Source organism: Anopheles aquasalis, chromosome 2 (genome assembly GCF_943734665.1).
Source record: "Anopheles aquasalis chromosome 2, idAnoAquaMG_Q_19, whole genome shotgun sequence".
Taxonomy (NCBI): domain Eukaryota; kingdom Metazoa; phylum Arthropoda; class Insecta; order Diptera; family Culicidae; genus Anopheles; species Anopheles aquasalis.
This window is the reverse complement of record NC_064877.1, coordinates 45,945,001-45,965,000: the sequence shown is the minus strand read 5'-3', so window position 1 is coordinate 45,965,000 and position 20,000 is coordinate 45,945,001. Positions and strand designations below refer to the sequence as shown.

The 20,000-nt window shown below is 48.6% G+C and overlaps 1 protein-coding gene across 2 annotated transcripts in view; it reads left to right on the top strand.

Annotated features, from left to right (window-relative positions):
• Positions 1-20,000, top strand: part of LOC126581598 (ras-related and estrogen-regulated growth inhibitor-like) — a 43,419-nt gene that overhangs the window by 12,742 nt on the left and 10,677 nt on the right. The window contains exon 1 of one of the 2 annotated variants that reach the window (XM_050245381.1): positions 9,452-10,131. The exons of the other annotated variant lie outside the window; for it this stretch is intronic. The gene's annotated coding sequence lies outside the window, so the exon portion shown is untranslated. Of the gene's footprint in view, positions 1-9,451; positions 10,132-20,000 lie in introns of those variants that run through there. 2 annotated transcript variants of the gene reach the window in all.

The window sequence follows — 20,000 nt, the reverse complement described above, 5'->3', positions numbered from 1 at the left end:
GTGATTCAATACAGAATACATCCAGCCGGCGGACGCTGGCGGCCAGTTCGTTGGATATTCTATTTGAAAAGCTTTATCTGGTGACCTACTTTGGGAAGTAGACAGACAATAGTCGAAGTTCTACGGTTTTATTATCTAAAAAGATGGTTTTAAATGGGCTGTTAAAGTGAACATCTTCTCCATAAACAGCATCTTCGATTACCGAACAAAATCACATTATATCATATCATATCAAAGGTATCATATCAGTACAAAAGCATGACAAAAATACGATACAGTTTAATAACTGTAGAAAAAAAACCTTATAATACCTGAATTTGTTGTCGTTGAGCCATTCTACACTAAATCAAAGCCCATATTTGAATTTCGTTTCTTCTATTTAGTTGTGGATAAGTGTGTAATAGATGTGGATAGTTGTGGCTAATAATTATAAAATGTTTTGGTTTTCTTTGATTCTGTTTGACATTTATCTCAGTTGATGACGCATTAAAAAACTCTAAGATTGATATAAAATTAGGAAAAAAATTAAATAAATAAGATGATGAAGGCATTAATAATAGATTATTTCAGTTTTTCGCTAATAACATACAAAGACTTCCATGACAATGACAATATTAAATTACATTGAAAATGGAAAAACAAAATTTTCATAGCGTAGCAATATTTTTTCCGCTACCCATAATCACCATAAATAACTATTGACAAAATCTAACAGATTGCACAATGGAATGCAATAACGAAAGATAAAATAATTTAAAACAGTTGAACTGAGTACAGAAAGTGCTTAGACAATACACAAAGCATACAGAAAACATAACGATACAAAAAAGCATAAAGATGTTCCATGAAGCGAATGCAATTCTGAATGTGCCCCTGAATTGAATTCGCACCGATAAAGGCGCCCCCAACTCCAAATGTGAAATGACACATCAACCTGGCAGGCTACACATATCACAACGCGCCTGGACAGCAGCGATACGGCTACGTTTCAAGCTCGCAAACCGAACACTATCGCTACCTGAGGAACCCGAGGAACAGACGGCAACGGTGGGCAGCGTATGGTGTCGCCATAACTATAATCGATTTGTTCACGATGCGAAAGATGGCAATGAAAACATTACCCAATCCCCCTCCACCCACCCACCCACCCACAGTTCCAGTGGGATGACGTGGGATGTTCGCATCCCCGGGAGAGAAGGGTTTGGGGATGTGGGGAACGGTTAGCCACCGGTTGACATTTGTGGTCGGAGCGCGCGCGTTCCTACTGCGCCGTTTGTGGCTTTTCGCACAATTGCAAAGCGCGTGTGGTTGTGTCGGTGTGCACTCTGTCAAACACTCGAAAACACTGTCCAACCCCGGGCTGGCTCGTTGGTGCCCGTTCGATGTGATGGCGCAGATACATCCCAAGTCCGGGGCACTCGCGTCTGTTGACACACTCCCAGCATCGCCAAGCATATCTTATTACACACGACCAGCCAGCCAGTTCCAGTGCCAGTGAAGAAGGAAAGATGTAAACACCGGCACCAGACGATACGGAGGCCGTCATTTCTTTCGCTGGAGTTCGTTAGGACTCCTGGTGCTGAGGTGTTTCGAACTGCGCACACTGTCGCTTTTTCCTTGGGAGGAATGGCAGGGGGAGGGGGGGGGGGGGAAATGCTTTTTTCAATTTAACCAGAACGAACTGGCAGACCGGCAGACCGACAGAGGAAACGACGATGGTGGCGACAAACGAGCGTCAGACCCGGGGGGACCTGTTTCCCTGTCGTGAACGCCACGGCAAAGAGCCAGGGGGAGGGGGGGGGCGGGGAACTCCCAGGTGATCACATGGGTGGACATGGTGCGAACGAGTCCGCAAAACCCGTAACCGGACCTATAATTAAACACGAAAATTATGACAAATCCGTCGACCAACATCTGACGCCCGGATGGACCGACGGTGGGAGCCGGAAAACGGAACGACCACCGAGTAGAGACTAAGGTGACAAAGGCGAAAGGTGGACCGTCGAAATGGAATCGTCGGAAAGGGACGACCAACGAAATGAGTGTTGCTCCGGACATCAATTTCCCTTCCGTGCCCCGGGAAAGGGAACATCTTCAAAAAGAGACTCTCCAAGACTCCAAGACTGAAGGGCCCTATGTATAATACGATAATAACGGTCGTCCGGTGATTTGTCAGTCCGGGCCGGGGTGCACTTGTCAACTCGCTCATCTGATTGCGTGTAATTGGCCATCGGTGTTCGCGCTCGCGTTCACTTGCCCTTCACTGCAACGCAAAGACACCCAGATAGGATCTTGGCCCTTCTTCTTCTTTTTCCTGTTTCCAATTAATCAAATTTCGGTCTCCGTAAATCATGTGGAACCACCGCGGAATCGAAGCCTTTTGTGAGAGAGTTCGGTGCCTCTCATAATTACTGTCAACGGAACAGCCCCCCAGTGCCCACCATCAATCGCCGGTGGTCGATCTTAGGGGGCGCTCTAGCTGCCGTGTGGTTGGTTTATGTAGGGGCGCGGACTGCGCTACCTTTTAATCAAATTGAATTATCGACTTTCATGAGCAGCGATTGCTAATTGCAACCAACGCAGTGCCGCCACCCATTCACCATTTCATCGCCGGGCGGCCATTTGCCTTCGAGTCGAGCTCTCGGTGCCGAAAGATGCATCAAGACGACGGTACTGGTACTGGTACTGGTACTTAAATCAATGCTCTCCTCTGCAATCATCTGACCACTCAGACGCACAGAAGCGTTTGCGTTTGGTCGCTTCCATACACCCAAGATGGAGGTGCAAAGTGGAAAAGAAATTAATCTAACGGAGTGCGCCGCGTGCGTTGGCGTTGGTGGGCACGGAACTGCCCACCCAAACACGGCCAGTGACTCAAGCCGACGCCGACACAAAACATGTGTAGAACCGTCGTTTGTTACGGTTTTATGAATCGGGTTTGTCGAGTGGAGGAAAACAAAGGATAATGCTGTCACCACCATCGTCGTCGCTATTCTCGCTGGCGCCTGGCGCCGTCTGAGCCCTGGCATCTAGGCCAGCGGAGGGCCAGCATTTGCTTCTGGGTGGTGGTGATGGTGAAATATGCGCTAAACGTTAGATGATGGGTGGACCACTCATAAATCTGTGGCCGCTTGCGTCAGCCATCAACCACCGCAGGTGGGCCTAGCCCGTGAAGCTTTCGTGTAAGAATTTCTTGACTCATGGATCGGACGAAAGGTTCACAAAATGAATGTGCCTCAAACATGCCATACGGATATTAGGATCGGTTACAACGTCTACCGGTGGCTCACATATTGCCGGTGGCCTTATGGAGGGGCTAAGGTTAATTCTGGTCCAAAGAAGACTCCTTTTTGTCGATTTTTTGCAAAGAAACCACGCAACTTAATTTTATAAAGTGAAAGCCACACTAAACTACCATTTTTCAAGAATATTTGGTTCTTTTTTGTGAACGATTTATTGAAAACTTCATCCATGGCATCAAATATAGGAAGACATGTATTCGAAAAGGTACTTTTTTCGATGCCCATCGTAGCCACGTGACGGGCCATCTGTAATAAACAGATTGATATTCATTGGATAGATTATAAGTTTATACAGGTAACACCGTCGAGTTTTTGATGAATTTCCTATTTTTCGATTTTAAGCAATTTTTTTAAGGGGGGAATTTCGGTATTTAATTTTTATTTGTGACACATATTTTTAACATTTTTCCCTGAATGCTGATCCTTTCAAGAATATTGTGTAAAATTTTTGGATCGATCGGGGAAAACTAACAAAGATACAGATTTTTGAAAATCCGCGTTTCATACAATGCGCCATGCAGCTCGCTACTTTGAAAAGCGTTTTCCAAAACCAACGTTTTCAAAGTCGGTGCCCATCGTACCGTAAAAACTACTGAACTGATCGATTCAAAATTTTTAACACATAATTTGCACATTTTTTGCCAGGTAACCCCGTCAAGATATCATTAAAATTATTTATACTTTTTTTAAACAAATCTGTACAGTTCGTTTTTTTTACGGCAGAATCGCAAAAAGCATTACTTTTTCAACTTCAAAAATCTGTTAAAAATCGAAAAATTGGAATATCAACAAAAACTCTCCGGGGCTACTTAGATAAACTTATAATCTTTCTAACGAATATCGATTTGAATTTTTCTAATGACCCGTCACGCAGCTACGATGGGCACCAGAAAAAGTATCTTTTCGAAGACACGACTGCCTAAATTTGATGGCATGGATTAATTTTTCAATGAATGTTGCTCAAAACAATACCAAATATTCTTCAAGAGTTATAGTTTATTATGTCATTTATGGGGGGTACGTCACAAAAAATCGTTAAAAGCCGGCCATTTTTTGGCCCGAAAATACCGAAGTCCCCCCTTAAGTTTGCAAAAAAATGATGCTATTTGCGATTTTGTATAAAATCACGAGTTTCTCATAATTATAGTTTTAAAAAAAAGTATCAACATTTTTTGTGAAAACTCGACGGTGCTAGCAGGATTTATCCAAAAAATTTACACAATACTCTTGGAAGGCTCGGCATTCATGAAAAAAAGTAAAAATAACGTGGGTTTAAAAAATAAATATTTTAGCTCGCCGTTTAGCTTGAATAGCATAGGTATTCCAGTGTCCGGTAATGTCCAATATTTGTATGGTCTTTTCCCTCTCGTAAAGCGTTCATCCCGTGACCCAATCCGACCCGTGATCCCCAATGACAGATGCTATCAATTCGAATGCAACCCAACACACAGCCACAGCCTGTCACAACTGTATTAATCCCTCGCTTTACCGTTACACTAAATGGTAAATACCAGCCAGCTTGAAGCTTCCGAAACACAGCTGTGACCACTATTTATGACGTTACTTTTCACAGCTAAATACTATCACCGTCAGTGGCCGTCCGCTAAAACCACCACAGGGGAACACTACGAGACAGCAAATCAATCTGTATCTCGCAAATGAATTGGATTTAATTAACCGATAAACATGTACAAATTGTCCATTCATGCGTGCCTAATCAATTATCTAACGAACGGACCCCGGAGTTCGACGTTGGAGCGGCATTAGAAGTTGCACTTTTATCCTTCAAAGCATTAGCGTGCCCCGCTAGTTAGCAAAGCCACCAAGCCACCTGGTTCACGCCGGGGTTGGGGGTTGGTTTGAGTTGAAAGGCATTCTTGCCTCCCCACCACCCCAAGCCACGGTGGGAGATTTCTTTTCTTGCGTCTCCGTCCATTTCTCCGTGCACGCGACCAACGGATCAAGTCACCAAGGGAGTCCCTGCACTCTGTCGCTCTCTCTCACTCCTATAACACCCAATTTCAAACGGGACAACCGCAGGTTCTTGATAGAGCAACCCCGCAAGAGAGTGTCCAAGCGAGTGCTACAGCAGGGGTCCTGAAGCGGGCCTGGGCGCGTAATTGAATTGCAATTGTGTGCTGGGCGGCCAGCCGACCTGCCCAGCCGCTTGACGGATGATGGTGTGGTTGCATGTTGGTTGCGCGAAAGTTCATTTCCTTTCAGGCTTTCGGTCCATTTCACTCTAGTCCTGCGCCGCGCCGCTGCTGACATTTGACTTTTGCGCTTGGCCGAACGGTACCGCAGGAACCGGACCGGAGTCTCCGGTTCCGATAACGGTGGTGTGGCAGTCTGTGGCTGCTGCGTTGGCCAAGTGAAACCAACGAGACATTCAAAGCCCTAGAAAGGTCCAGGCTTTGAATGTAATTTCAAAGGAAATGATGTCCAAAATGTCTTCTAGGGCGGCACGGGCGGCACATCACAATCGCGATGGCCACTGAACACCACCCCAGCGTGCCTCTGAAACATTGTAGGCCAGCGCATAGACCGTGAAACGCATAATTTCGCTCCCATGGCGCGCGCATTCGATGCAACACAAACCCGCAAGCGGACAGCCCTCGATCGGCTCCATCGGTGACTGCACGCGCCTGGAATGTGGCACAGCATGCGGAATTGCTCACGAGCCGTCGCCGATGCCGCAGCCGAGGGCACCAAAAGGGGCCAGGGATCGGTGGTGGGCAACGACAACGATGCACCGACCTGGCGCCAGCCGTTCGCAACCTGAAAATTGTAATCATATCAATGATTAATCTTACTTTTCGCACCGTTAATGCGCGCCAGCGTACCCTGCACCCTGACTCGCTCCAAACCGGCCCTCAACGGCGACGACGACGACGACCACGACCACGAACCATCGCGCGGAATTTCATATTTCGTTTCCGTGCACTGGCTGCAAGCTGCGATCGATCGCACGATGTACGTTGCGCAGAGATCTCCTCGTTGCTGGAATTATCCGCACAATTTGATACCGAATCTGAACTCCCTCCCCGACTGTCTTGCGCTTCTCGCACATCAATTAGTTCGTTTTTTGTTGTTGTTTTTTTATGTTTCTCGATCGCGATCCTTCATTAAAACAACGTTCTCCGGTTCTGCGCCCGAAGATCAGCTAATAAGGCAAAACACCAAACCCAAATCCCCCTCCCGGGGAAAGAAATATTCCCGGCATTGATTGCAAGAATTCGAGAGAATTCGTCACGGCCCCTGGAGGCTGCTGGCCGCCGCCGAAGAAGATGGTCCCCCTCGGCCGAACCGGCGCGAGTCTTGATGCCTCAATTCCTTTTGTGCGCGCTCACCGTGGCCTGGATGACTTTTATTACCGGCTTATTTACGGTTCTTTATGAGGCACACACGTAGTTCGCAGCATACCAGCCAGAGACCCCACACTGAGACCCTCGGTGGCTACCGGTGGCGTCACAAGTCGAGGCCGTTTTTGCGAGTTGCCTTCATTTTTGCCGGATTAACCATCGGTTCGCTCGGTTCGCTAGGTTCGGTGCTTAGGCCGCGCAGGATTGGCCTTTTTCACTCTAACGGGAAATGGTCACCAGCGCCTTATATTTGGCGTCGTTTTGCGTTTGTTCCAAACGCTCAAAAAGGCCGCTCTAATCGTGTGAACTACTTTCACCGCGGCCCGGCCATAGTGGCCATAATCTGCGGTGTCGCGCGCGCCCGCTCCCATATGCGAAGCTTAGCTCCAGACTCCAGAGAGCCGGTTTTTCGGGAGGGTCCTATCGGCGGCTTATCTTCCTTCGAGGGTTGGCGAGCGGTTCGCTTTTCGCTGGAGCTGTCCACAAGTGTGAACATAGCTACTTCCTTGCCGGGGCACAATGTATTCATTAGGAGGCGCGATGGCGCATATGGATCCAATTTGAATATGCAAAGTATGTTTTGATAGTAGCACACGATTCATAACAAAGGCCTTGGCGGCAAAATAGAGACATGTGTAAGTGCCACACTGAATCGAGCTCGCGCTCGCGGGGGATAAGATTGGATTATTGTCATCAGAAGCAGCTTGGAATCAGTTGGCACCAAGCCGAGAATGATGCTAATTCGCTTAACTATCGCCGTGGTCCGGGTTTTTGGAACAGGGATTTACATTCCAATCGTTGCGCTACGTACTTCCTGGCAAGTCAGTGAATGTATGCCAACCAAAAAAAAAAAAGGATGATAAGACGTCAACTCCATGCGCTTGGTGCTCAACTTTCCCACCACCATTTCGTGTCTCCTTCGTCTTTATGACTGTCGTGACAGGGGACAGTAATTATGAGTGGCCACCAGGGACCCTGGTCGTGAAATTTATAACTCTATATGGAAGGAAAGGTCCTCGAAATTGCTCCATTTTGCCGAAAAAATTTAAAACCATCACCGGTCCCCACGATGCATGCGAGCCCAAAATGTAAAAAACCATAATTCACCGTAACATTTCACGTGGAATACAGGACGGTCGGGCACTGTTTACTTAACGTCCTGGTGGGGATACCAGTGAGCCCCGGCCAAATTACTCCGCACGCCATGCATTAAATGCTCGTAACGAAACAAAACTGTCTCATTAGTGCATATCAACACCGGTGTCTTAACTGTTGTGGCCGCGTTGCAAGTGAGCACCGCAGCATAAGGTCGCCTCCGGGTAGGAGATAATTTCGCTTCGCAGAGAGACCACAAATTACCCGCCGCCCCAACGCAACGCCACATAGCATAGAGTCCCATTCCTTGCATTGCACCGAAATGGAGCTGGAGCCACCGGAGTGTGATACCTACTGGCCGGGACCGGACCTTCTTGCTGGAGTAGTGGAGGTTCGAGCGCGCGCGCGCGCGCGCGTCCGCGATGATGTTGATTATCCAACCCGAAAGGGGTGCCGATTCGAAGTTCCGTGCGCACCGTATCTCGGCAGACTCGGTAATTAGCAACAAAAAAAAAAAGATGAAGAAGATCGAGAGAGGGAGCGAAAAATAAAAGGTGAAAGAAAGAAACCCCAGAATTACGCTGACGGTGGTCGGTCCGCGCTCATACCGAGCGCACTGAAGGTGATGATGGATCGAGCATCATATTCTCCACGGTTTTTTTTCGCTTCTTCTTCTTCTTTTTCTTCTTTCCGCGTTCCATCTCGCGTAGCATCACATCCATCGTCGCGGGTTTCGGGACGAAATGCGTGCGAACGTCGTGGTGAGCAGAATCGTCACCGCGTGTGCATCATAAAAGCTTTCGTAACACCCCGCCGGTGGAGCCGCGCGCCGAACAAAGAGCATCGGACGCACGCCACATCTTTATATGCTCGGGAATAAGAGAGAAAGCTTCCGTGAGCTGCGAGCGAGCAGCCGAGAGAGAGAGAGCAGTTCGATCGAGTCTGTGGAGTCTGTGGGGGGCTCTTCTGGGAATGCGGATTTTGAAGAGGAAAAAAAATGTGTAGCCACCAGCGACGCAATGATCATGATGCTCGTTGTTTACATTCGTCTGTCGTGCGTTGGAAGATAGCATTCGCTGGGGGCGAGACGCCTTTCGCGAGGTGAAAGAAAGCGAAGCGACCATTACATGTCCTCTTGGGGTCCTCCAGCGCTGATCGTAAAGTGTTCTCAGTTCCGGGAAACATCAGATTGGCATCATGATGGTTTTTGGAGGGTTTTCTCCGTATCAAACAGCTTTACTAACTTCCTGTAAGAACGAGATGTCTTGATCAACTAAATTTCTACCTTTGAAACTAAGAACATTGCTATAAACTATCAAGCCAAACCGACCGCAGATGCTCTTAAAGAAAACTAACCTAGATAATCGTCGCGAAGAGTGAGACGTAACCAACGAAAGAGATGGCACGAAAACAGACGGGATCCTCGAAAGCTCCCCAAACCGATCGCGGTATCCAAACTGAACGCACTCCCCCGAAGCTCACTCTCACTTGCGCGAGGAACGGAGAGAATGTGACCAACTCTCGCAAGATTCACGTTCGGTTCACGATCGCAACGAGGTTCGGGCACTGGAGCGCCGTGGTTGATAGTTGCGCCCTTCCCTTTTCTTCTTTCTCAAGCTCAGTCCAACTCCAGCTCGCAGACCGATCGCACATCGCAGAAGCAGACGACGACGGTGACGACGACGACGACGGTGACGACGACGACGACGGTGGTGATCATTTTGCAATCGATCGTTTTTCTGGGAGTGATTTTGTGATCGTTTCACAGATTCGTTGATCTTCCGTGTGCTCCAAAAAGTGATTTCCGTAGTTCTGCTGAAACGTTAGTACGTTGATCGCCATCTTGCTAGCTGACAAGTCGCTTTACTTCGAACGTGAAACCACAGAATCGGTGATCGGCGAAGGTGCAGCGCGAGGATTGCATTGCGTGGCGCGAGTGTGCTCGATTGCACAAGCACCAGCGCACCACGGAACACGGCGATCGAGGATCGAGTGTTGCTGTTCTAGTGCCACGAGGTGGTGTGATCTGCAGCTCGGTGAGAAGCTCGTACATCGGTTGGTGCTTCTCGAGACCAAAAGTGTTGACAGTGGCCCCCTTTTTTAATGCCTGTGTGTTTGTGTTAAACCTGCGCGGAAACGGAAGCGAAAGCCAAAGGCGCTGGCGCCAGCGTAACTCGTAAGTGAATCGTGTTCGTCCGCGTGTTCCGCGGTGGTCCACCACTTTGGGAAGGAAGTACCCAACAGTTGAAAGTGATCCCTGGGCAGCTCAGCTCAGGTGGCGTGACCACGCACACGCACACTCACTCGTTAGACAGACAGACGGTTGCTGCTGGTGCTGCTGCTGCTGCTACCACCAAGCAACAAGTGGTGAGGTGAGCATAAAATTGTAACGATATGCTGCGACGATTATGCTGCGCATCGGTTGACATCTGCCGTGTGCCGCCGGTCCACGGTCAAGCGCTTTCAGCTGTTTTGTGTGCGTTCGCATGCCCTCTTCCCCGTTCGGTTCAGTTTCTTTCTTCTTTCTTGGTTGCGTTTTTCACTTCCTGTGCCCCACTGGTACCCAGGGCGATGTATTTTGGGAAGAACGTGGAAAAGGCACCGGATTGGGAGCACCAAACACATATAAGCGTTGTCCGGATAGCCTTCCCCCCACTGCGGTTGTGATTGTTTTTCGTTGCTTTGGTGTCTGATGGAGTTCCATTGTTGGCGTTGTTTGTTTGAAGAGGAAGCCAGCACCGTGGGCCGTGGCGAGTTGTTCAAGTGCACTCCACACCAGAGGTCACGGTTTGACCGCCAAAAGTGCGTGTAGCTGACCGCAACACGGGAGGTTTATCGCTGGTGAAACGATAAGACGTGATCGTGATGTGCAGACATCCGTTGGAGTTGGAGTTTTCCCTCTATTTTTACTATCTGCTCATATTATAGCAATTGTTTTGAACCTTAAAACATTTAAAGTGATCTATCTTCTGCTGTTGAATTAGCTTTTTTGCGAAAGAAATTAAAATATTTCAAGCACTATTTAAAAAAAATGCATCCACTGTGTTCCGCGTGGTATTTCCTTTCTCAAAAAGCGAACAATCGGGCACCGGCAAACGGGGCAAGTAACATGAGCACTTCCTGGACGAAATTCATTCTGGACGAGCCATTCTGCCACAGCGAAAGGCATCCGGCCGCTGGAGTGTAATGTGAGCTGCGCGTCAAAGAATGCGCACACCACACAATGCTCATTAATCTTACCACGCTTCTTGAGGTGTTTCTTAAGGTGCTACCGGCCTCAAGAAACCGTTTTCCACCAACAAACAACGAACCGGAGCAAAAGCAACCGCGTACGCGTGCCACCCGGACAGGATGAGATCGAGACAAAGTTGGCGCCATTGCGTTTACGATCGCTGCATCGGTCAGTGCAAGTAGTTCCCCCCCCCCCCCCCCCACCCTTTCTCACACACGGAGAGCAATCGAAATTCCATGCCGACGGGCGTGAGTAGAGGGCGATTTGATCGTTCCCGACATGATCACCGACATGGTGACCGGGGGTCTCGCGGCTCGCACTCAAAGCGGAACGTGAGACGCGATCGCCAATCTCTGCGCGATCGCGTGAGTGAGCGGGGCTGCTCTGCTGCTGCTGCTGCTGCTGTTGCGTTCCCCACACCGCAACACCGTACCGACAACCGACACCGGAGCGATCGCTAATCGGCGCTATTTGTCTCGTCGCACACGGGACGCACGTGCCGCGCCGAGGCTCGTCAAGCGCCGTGACCACGTGACTCACTAACACGCGTTTGCGCTCACGGTGGAACGACAAGCGGGGTTTGCTGTGGAATTGGAACTCATTTCCTCTCTCCACGAGATTGACCCCAAAGGAAAAGGATCCCCAAAGGAAAGGAGGGTGGTGGTGATCGTGCATAAATTCAAAGCACCATAAGCCGCGCCTCTTCAACAACAAACTAGCGACCCGTCGAGGTCATTGATCGTACCGTGGATCTGGCTAGAATGCTTTCACCGGCAGCACGATGATCCAGCGCCCAACGGCCACGATCACGGACCTCCTGCTGGAAGAATAATTGAGAATGGGCCACACAAGCCGACGAGACCGCCGCTCGACAGCCAATTATCAAATCGTGGCACCAACGCCGAGCATTCTAGGGCACCGCCGGACGGCACAAGCGAAATCCAATTTCACGTTTCATCTCCCCCGCAGTGGACGAATGAAATTGAGACGTGTGTGGCGTGTACTGGGACGTGCGGGACGTCACGGAGCGGTAGCTGTTACTCACGCAACCACACCACCAAAAGGGCCGGCACCACTCATCACCTGGAAACGACTTGGCAAGGGAGGTCCCAACCGGTGGATGACATTCATTGCGCACGGTCGCGCGCAGTCCCGCGATGGTCCAGCCCCGGGGCGTGGGCACTCCACACATCTCATCTGATGATCTGCGTGTTTACAAGCGATGTGCAAGCGGCGACTGGACTCGCTACAAATCGGTTTCCGGAGTTCATGTGGTGACCACGGACTCGGACCTGCCGATTCTGCCGATGATTATTTATATATTAAAATACATTTCGAAACACACGGCCACACGGTGATGGCGACGGTTTTTGCCAGATCCGATTCGCAAACGCGTTCTGTTTGTTCGCTCGCTCGCGATCCGTGGGCGATCCGATGTGCTCTCTGCTCCCAGCGGTGCCGTTCAATAATACCACGTGCCGTGTATTGGACTTCCCCCTGAGGGGGAGTAAAAGTATGTGCGGCGTGGGCGCCAACAACCGGGCGCGGTGGACTTCTTCGGTGGCCCCCTTCTCGACACGCGTGCACGATTCGGTGAAGTGCTGGATTTGGAAGCGGTTAAGTCGCGATGTGCGGTGCCTCTGTTGTTTGTCTCGATCGCCGTTCGATCCTATTTTGACAAGCGCTTCCGTCTATTCATGGCAGACACGCGCTCGGCCACCGTGTGCTATGAAACCTGTTTTCCCGCGACGAATTCATCGCTTCCTCATTGACTGCATCTCCAGTTTGCCGATGGCCAGGCTGCCTAGGCCAGAGGGAATGGCATCTCATTGTCGTTTCGAGATCGGCACGGAAATGGCGGATCGGATGGCTTTTTGTTTGCACCAGATACATTGAAGAAAGGATACTTTGGTTTGAGCGACTGTGACATAAACGGCATCGGTATTGTCTCGAATTGCAACTACGGAGGAAGGTTATCCAATGCAAACCGGTGCCGTGCGCTCAGTTGATTGTTTTGATGAATACTTTCGTCTTTATTTCCTGTAGCATCTTTTTGTTTCATTAGCTGATGTCGAAGAGAACGATTTATAAATGTAGAGACGGCCTTTTGCAGTGATGTGTAAAATCTTATATCCCTCCTAACATGAAGGAGTTATCTTACATCTCTTGTAAAGCTTAGATGATGAAGATAGTCACTTAGAATAGAGTATTAACTTCCACAAGCATCGACAGCAAACAAAGAATGTCACAGGCGGTCCAATCCACGTTCTGACTAGGTGGGCAGTATGTTTGCGATCATTATCAACTGCTATTGAAGTGTTCTTTTTCATACTGGAACCATACTGGTCTCCAATGCCTCAACAAACGTGGAAACATGGATGAATATTTGTTCTATTCCTGATATTGCTGAAGTTCATGTAGTCAGTTCCTGAGATGTGTACAGTTCTTTTGTTTGATTCTTTGTCTTCTTTGTCATTTTATGCCTCGAGCTGAGAAGTTTTTAAGTTTTATTCCCATAGACAGTTGTCTGCACGAAAATATGACAGTCACACATCAATTTGAAAAGGATCTCCCACCACATAGGCCTTAAAAGGTGCTAACAAATTGCGAAGCTGTCGTCAAATACTGTTTTGCAGATATCAGGGTCTACAAGGCATTAGCAACGAAAGTATCATAGCGTAGGAGTAGTGAGATGACAATTTTTACGAGCTGCATTTGAGTTCAACGAGAGTTACTAAATATCTGGTGCTAAATTCCTGGGTTTATAAGGTTATCATTATCTTTTTACTTTGAGGTTGAACCAAACCTGGCTTTGAGCCAAAATTAAAACTAATTAATCAATGAAATTAATTAATTTCTATCCATCGCAATTAATTGCAATTAAAGTTGTCCATCGCAACTCAAAATATCTCAATCATCAGAGCTCAAAAAATTTATCGGAAAATTGCCATATAATCTTCCATCATCCATCATAAACAATACTTCACCCGTGATGCGGTTTTACCAACGTATGAATTTGAGGAAATTAGATCCTTTCCAAGAGATTATTTCATTTATTGGTCCTCCTTTTAAAAAAATAGTCATTATTCGTCACTGTCTGCTAAAAAAAAGCAAAAGCCTCTACTCACTTACCTGTTTCTTTAACGGAACACCTCATTAGTGCTCGCGATACCCTTACACATCACCGTTTCTTTGTTCTACTTTACTATGAATTAATAAAACTCACGCGACTCGCAAATGACGCTCGCTAGTAATTCGATCACCACCGATCTTCCCTTGCGTTGTTGATGCGCAATCGGCGCGAACTGGAGCGCAGCGTAGTGTCGTCGAACGGACATCACGTCAACCAAGCCAGCCAGCCAGCCAGTCTATGATTTGCGCAGCGTCAAGTGTTGAGCCATTGGCTCGTAAAACAGTATGGTTCCCGGACGGTCGGCGAACCGCACGCCCATCATCACCCACCCCGTCATTCGGGGCGAGGACGATGACTCAGCGAGACAAATCCACGAAGAGACATTCGCACCCGGGCCGCTAGGAGTGAGAGCGTAAATGCACGGGATGGCGCAAGGCGGGGGGTAACACGGCTATTAAATTATGGGCCACACACTACACTCCCCGGAATGAGGGGGGGGGTGGCACAGGGCAGTACAGTTCGCGTAAGGCTAACGAGTGTGCGCACTAATTTATGGTGTGTCAAATTGCTGCGAACTTTGCACAAGCTACATGCTCGTCGTCGCACCGCTGCTCCCCGGTCGCACAGCAAACAAAAAAAAAGCATAATAAACTTCACTCCGGGAGTGTTTGTGCCGTTCGAGCGTAGCAATGAAGGTCCATCGGGCCCGGCCGCCTCTCGGGCGACCTGCGACTAACGCGGCGCGAGCGAGGCCCCGGCATTAGTCCCCGGGTGCAATAAAAAATCAAATAAAATAAGCGAAGCGAGAGGGTAATCCTTCGGGATTTCAGTTCGTCGGACGTGGTGGCGGTGGCCACGCTCTGACGAACTTTCCGTCGCCCGGCGCCGTCTAACACCCGGCAAACCATGGCCGGCACTGCACCACTCTACACCCGACGAGACACACACGTTAGCTAGAGCGGCTGGCTGGCGGGATGCCGTAACCAGTTCGCGGACCTCTCAAAGTTCACCAACTTTTCCTTTCGTTTAGTTAGTGAAAGTTTTCCCTTTCGAGTGGCAGCTGTCTTCTTACATCATTGGCCCCTCGCTGCACACAGGCACACAGACATGCACATGGGCGCGAAAGATGCATGTCTCAATCCTGGATCACGGCCCGGTCCGGCCCGGTGGCTCTCCGGAGGTCTCTCCGGTCTCGCGATTAGGTCCTTTTAGGAGCGGTTCAGCGAATCGCGTTCACAACAGCATTATGATCGAGGAGCGGTGGAGTGAGGGGCACTTCTCCTTCTAATTCTGCCACCTCTCAATCCTCTTTCTTCTCCGTCCTCCTCCGATGTCTGTCACCGATGCGGTTGATGCAGATTCGTTCAGTTTTCTCACCAGCGGAGGTCGCCGGAGGTTCGCCACCCCACATTTACATTCGATCCGCGCCCGCACCGCGCTCTCTCTCTGTTGCTCCGCGAGTTATGATCGGTAAAACCAACCAAGAACTGATCCAATAGGTGGCCACATCGGAGGTGGCCGATAAGGGGCCCGCTTTGAGCCGTTGCGCGCGCTCTAGGTCGAACGCGCGCACGCTAGGAGTTGCTGTCAGCTGCCAGTGAGGCTTCGCTGCACGCTACGGTCGCTGCCATTTGTCAGGAGGATTAGCCGCCGATTGGTTTATGATGCGTACCCGATCGTGGTCTCGATCGTGCGGAGCTGCTGAGCCGCTGGACGCAGCTCGAATATGAACTTTAGTTGCACTTCATCCAAGGCAGAGCAAAGGGGCTGCTACAGAGGGAGAGAAGGATTGCAAAACAACCGCGGAGGACTAATGGGATCAGACCAGGAACACGGCCACGGAAGGTCAATCGACGTTACAGACAGACCGGCAGACCGGCGGCGTCCAGACTAATGCGCTGCGATTGTTTATCAAAGGTTTGCGTCTCTTACAACCACGTCCTCTGTCGCTGGCTAACAAACATTCCGTCGCAGTTGGACCTTTAGCAGCGTCTTATCTGGCTGGGACTTGTGTCTGCACGGCTTTCCGGTTCCTCTGGCCGTCACCTCACTTTCGTTGTTATGAGAGTTCGTTTTCCATTTTCACGTTTTCATCACCTCGCCTGTTTGGTTTGTTTTTTTTTTTTGGTTGTTAATGTTTCGCGTTTAAGAGATTCGGATTCGAGCCCCCCAATGGGTGCTGTCTGGCCAAAAACACAATCCCCAATGGACGCACGTGCCATCGGAGAAGTCTGCTTTTGGGTTGAAATGTTTTTTTTCCCCCTTTTCCTGCGACGCTCTCGAAACTATCGCCTTGCAGCGTGTTACGCGCGAGCTTTTCGCTGGGAGGCGGACCAAAAAGGCGGATCCCGCTGAGTGGGCCATTTTGTTGCGGTCTGTGACGCCACGGTCGCCGTTGTGCAATTCACCGATTGGCGAACATTATTTAATACACTACTCGATATAATGCGATTAATTATGGTGGTTACCCCCTGCCGTCGTCGTCGTAGTCGTCGTCGGTGCCACCCAAGCCGTTCGATGGCAAAACGAAGGACAAAACACGGGCGGAAAGGCGGACCCAGGACCACCCTTTGACTAAACCTGGCACTTGTCTTCCCTCGTAACACTTTGGTCCGGTGATGTGATAAGACATCGTTGATAGCGACAGGGGTTGGACTGTTCCCCTCGGTTTCGTCGGGCAATTAATCCGATTTGTCAAATGACCAAAATGGCACCCTGCACCCGGTGGCGGGCTGGTTATGTGCTGACACCTTAGGGGGATTAATAAGGCAAAGCTAAACATAGCCTTCATATGTTGACCCGGCGTGCCCGGCGAAGAACGTAAATAGTTGGATCCGAGGGAACCGAAAGTGGTCCGATCGCGATTGCGATCGGTGGCGTTGGGGAGGGCTGACGGGCTTCGTCCCAAGTACCAAGCCTTCCATCCAGCTTTGTTTCCATCCACAAACCAACAAACCAACAAGTTTGTGCCAACCAAGCAAAATGGGCTCGCGCTCGCGGTGAAACCAAAAACCGAAGCAGTGGGCGAATAACCCCGGCAGGCAAATGCGATGCGAGGGGTTGGATGCCCTTACATTTATGTTCGTTTCCATCCGTCCGCTGGTTCTGGCTTCTGTGAGGGGTTATTCCATTATTTAAACATGCGCTTCTGGAGCATCCGCACAATGAACGTTACTTATTTATTTTACTACATTTCAAAACAATTGAAGACAATTTACAATAAAATAGCGGATGGATTTGTAGCAAAAATGATCGTGGCAACCGTTTAAGCAAAACAACAACAAATTAGTTAAAGGGGTCAACATGTTCCTAATAAAGTGGGAGTAATTTAAAATGTGGCGCCTTAAATCCTTTGGTACCTACGAATTGGTTGGAGATACAAACAGCGTTTGAACATATAAAAAGCAGTTAGTTCCTTGTCTTATGAAAAGGAATATTAATACAAATAATTCATTTGTATAATAATGTTTGTTTAGAGGAGGGTATCTTCACAATTTAGAGACTCTGCAGGTCAACCTTTGCGTATAGTTTATTTTAAAAACATTTCACATTTTTTCCCCAGAGTAACTGTGATCCTTTTCTTCAATATCTGTTGAATAAATAAGGACTGTTGATTAGATCAGATCAAAACATTATTGACTTTTTGTTAGTCCCAAAGAATCTAAAAAAATATTTCTAAAGACACTCTTCTCTTTATATTTTTGATTCCATCACATTGCTTGTACCAAAATTCTTGGTTAACTATTTATAGCTAAAACCGACTGCCCGTCTGAAAAACTTAATGCCACGAACAGAGATGAGCTTAAATTTGATGAGAATACTTTCGCTAAGAGTGATATTAGAGATTTTCGGTAAAAAAAACTATGGAAAGTAGGTATACACCACCGGTTTCTATTTCGATAATTTTTTGCTGTATTAATGAAGAGTGTGCTTTTTGGAACTTACGTGATTTTTCTTGCAAATGGATTTTAGAACTAGTTCTTTAGTTAGTGTTCAAGAGTCCTTTAAACATTTTCAATATTCGCAACTTTACTATCTGATTGTAAGTTCAACTACGACGCACTCACTGATCCACACGAGCGCCTGTTCTATTTTAATGAACACTTCTCAGAAGATCATTTCCATACCATATGATTATATCAGTTAACCTAATTCCCACGATTTCCCACACTTTGTACAAAATAAAGCCGAACGCATAACATTTTCAAACACATGGATCACCAGCGGAAGTTAGTGAGTCGTGTCGTTAGTTTTTATTTTCACAAAAAGAATTGAAAATCTTTAAAACAAATGCTTGCACACGATTTGCGAGATGCTCTCTACGACCGTAAAAGAAAACAAACAAAGGGGTTCCGAATTCTAAATAACTCATTCCATTCGGCTCGTCAATTTCCCTTTCTTCACTGGCACACCGTAAACCGAGGCAATGAACCTCGTGGACTAATCCGTCTGATGGATTTCCGATTTATCTAAACAACCGTTTAATCACAGGGCTCGCTCAAGGGTAATTTGACCCCACGAGGTGGTCCAGCAGAAGGCTGGCCACCACCAGGCAATTGCAATGCGATGGAGAACGATGATCAACCTTCAAAAGCCTATCTTGATGCAAATCGGTCAGATGCGGCACCAGCCGCAACCGTCGCATCGTGACAGACGATCACCAGCCAATCAGCGATAGCGTAATGGGAGTCCATTATATGCCTTCCTCGGAACTACGATCTCGGATGCATCTCATTGCATCGCAGCAGCCGAAGGAACGGCAGCATCAGAAGCTCACTGCACTGCACGGAGCTTATCGCTCCTCTAACGATCCCGCTAACGGCCCTGCCGTTTCGGATAATCAAATCTTGCCCGATCGCTTGATGGTTTCCGTGCCGGCCCGACAGGCGGCCACACGACGACAAGCGTCTCCACCGTTGAAGTCGCGACAGATTCGAAGACTGCGCTTTTCCACGGGAAGTTGGCCGCACGACGGTGACTTTGCACCACGACCACATCCCCTGCAGCTGTCAATCGGGTGGCTAAATGCATTATTATTGCCATTAATCTAAGCTGGAGACAGAGAGAGAGGGAGAGATAGAGAAAGAGTGAAAAGCGTTCAATCGGTCATTTATGACCAAACGAAGGTAAATGGAAATGCAGCGAATTCTTCGGTACGGTGCGCTGGGCCCTTAAATCGTTTCCCAATGATCTGCGGCCACCCAGTTTCCCTTGACGGCAACCAACGAAGACGGCGAACGGCTTTTCGGCGAACCTCCGGTGCTAAACACCAACAAAGCGGCCACCAATTGCGGTTGGTATTCGGTTATTGTTGCTGGATGTTAGTGTAACTCACATGAAATGAGCATAAAAAACTAGAATTAATGGTACAATCAAACGAATCGCGACCCCGTAAACCCGGATGCACGCGCAACTGGCGACCGGTGAGAGAAATGGAAATGGCGGGCAGGTTCAAAGGAGCTGGTGGCCCTCTAACCAAACCAAACAATCGTCATGCAATGTGGGTTGCACACCGAATCGTCACGAGAACCGGAGCGCATGGTGGTCATGCAGTACACCACGCCATCGATTGAAAAACCGTGTGACTCACCGAAAGCGATCGACCCCTCGGTCCGGCTTGGTATGTGAGAAGGAAAATGGGAAAAAAACAAACCTAAACTGCATTTAGCCAAGGGTTGCCCACCGGGGGGTTATCGAGTTTATCATCCAGTCGAGGCCCTTTTTTGTGAATTTGCTCGAAAAAAAAAATGAATCCGTCGTCCACCTGGCATGGCATGGTTCCCGCACCGTAAGTGACGACGCTGCTGAGTGACCAATGATTTATCGCAAAATATTACACTCAATTTGCAAATGGTGCACTCCTACAGCTCAATCAT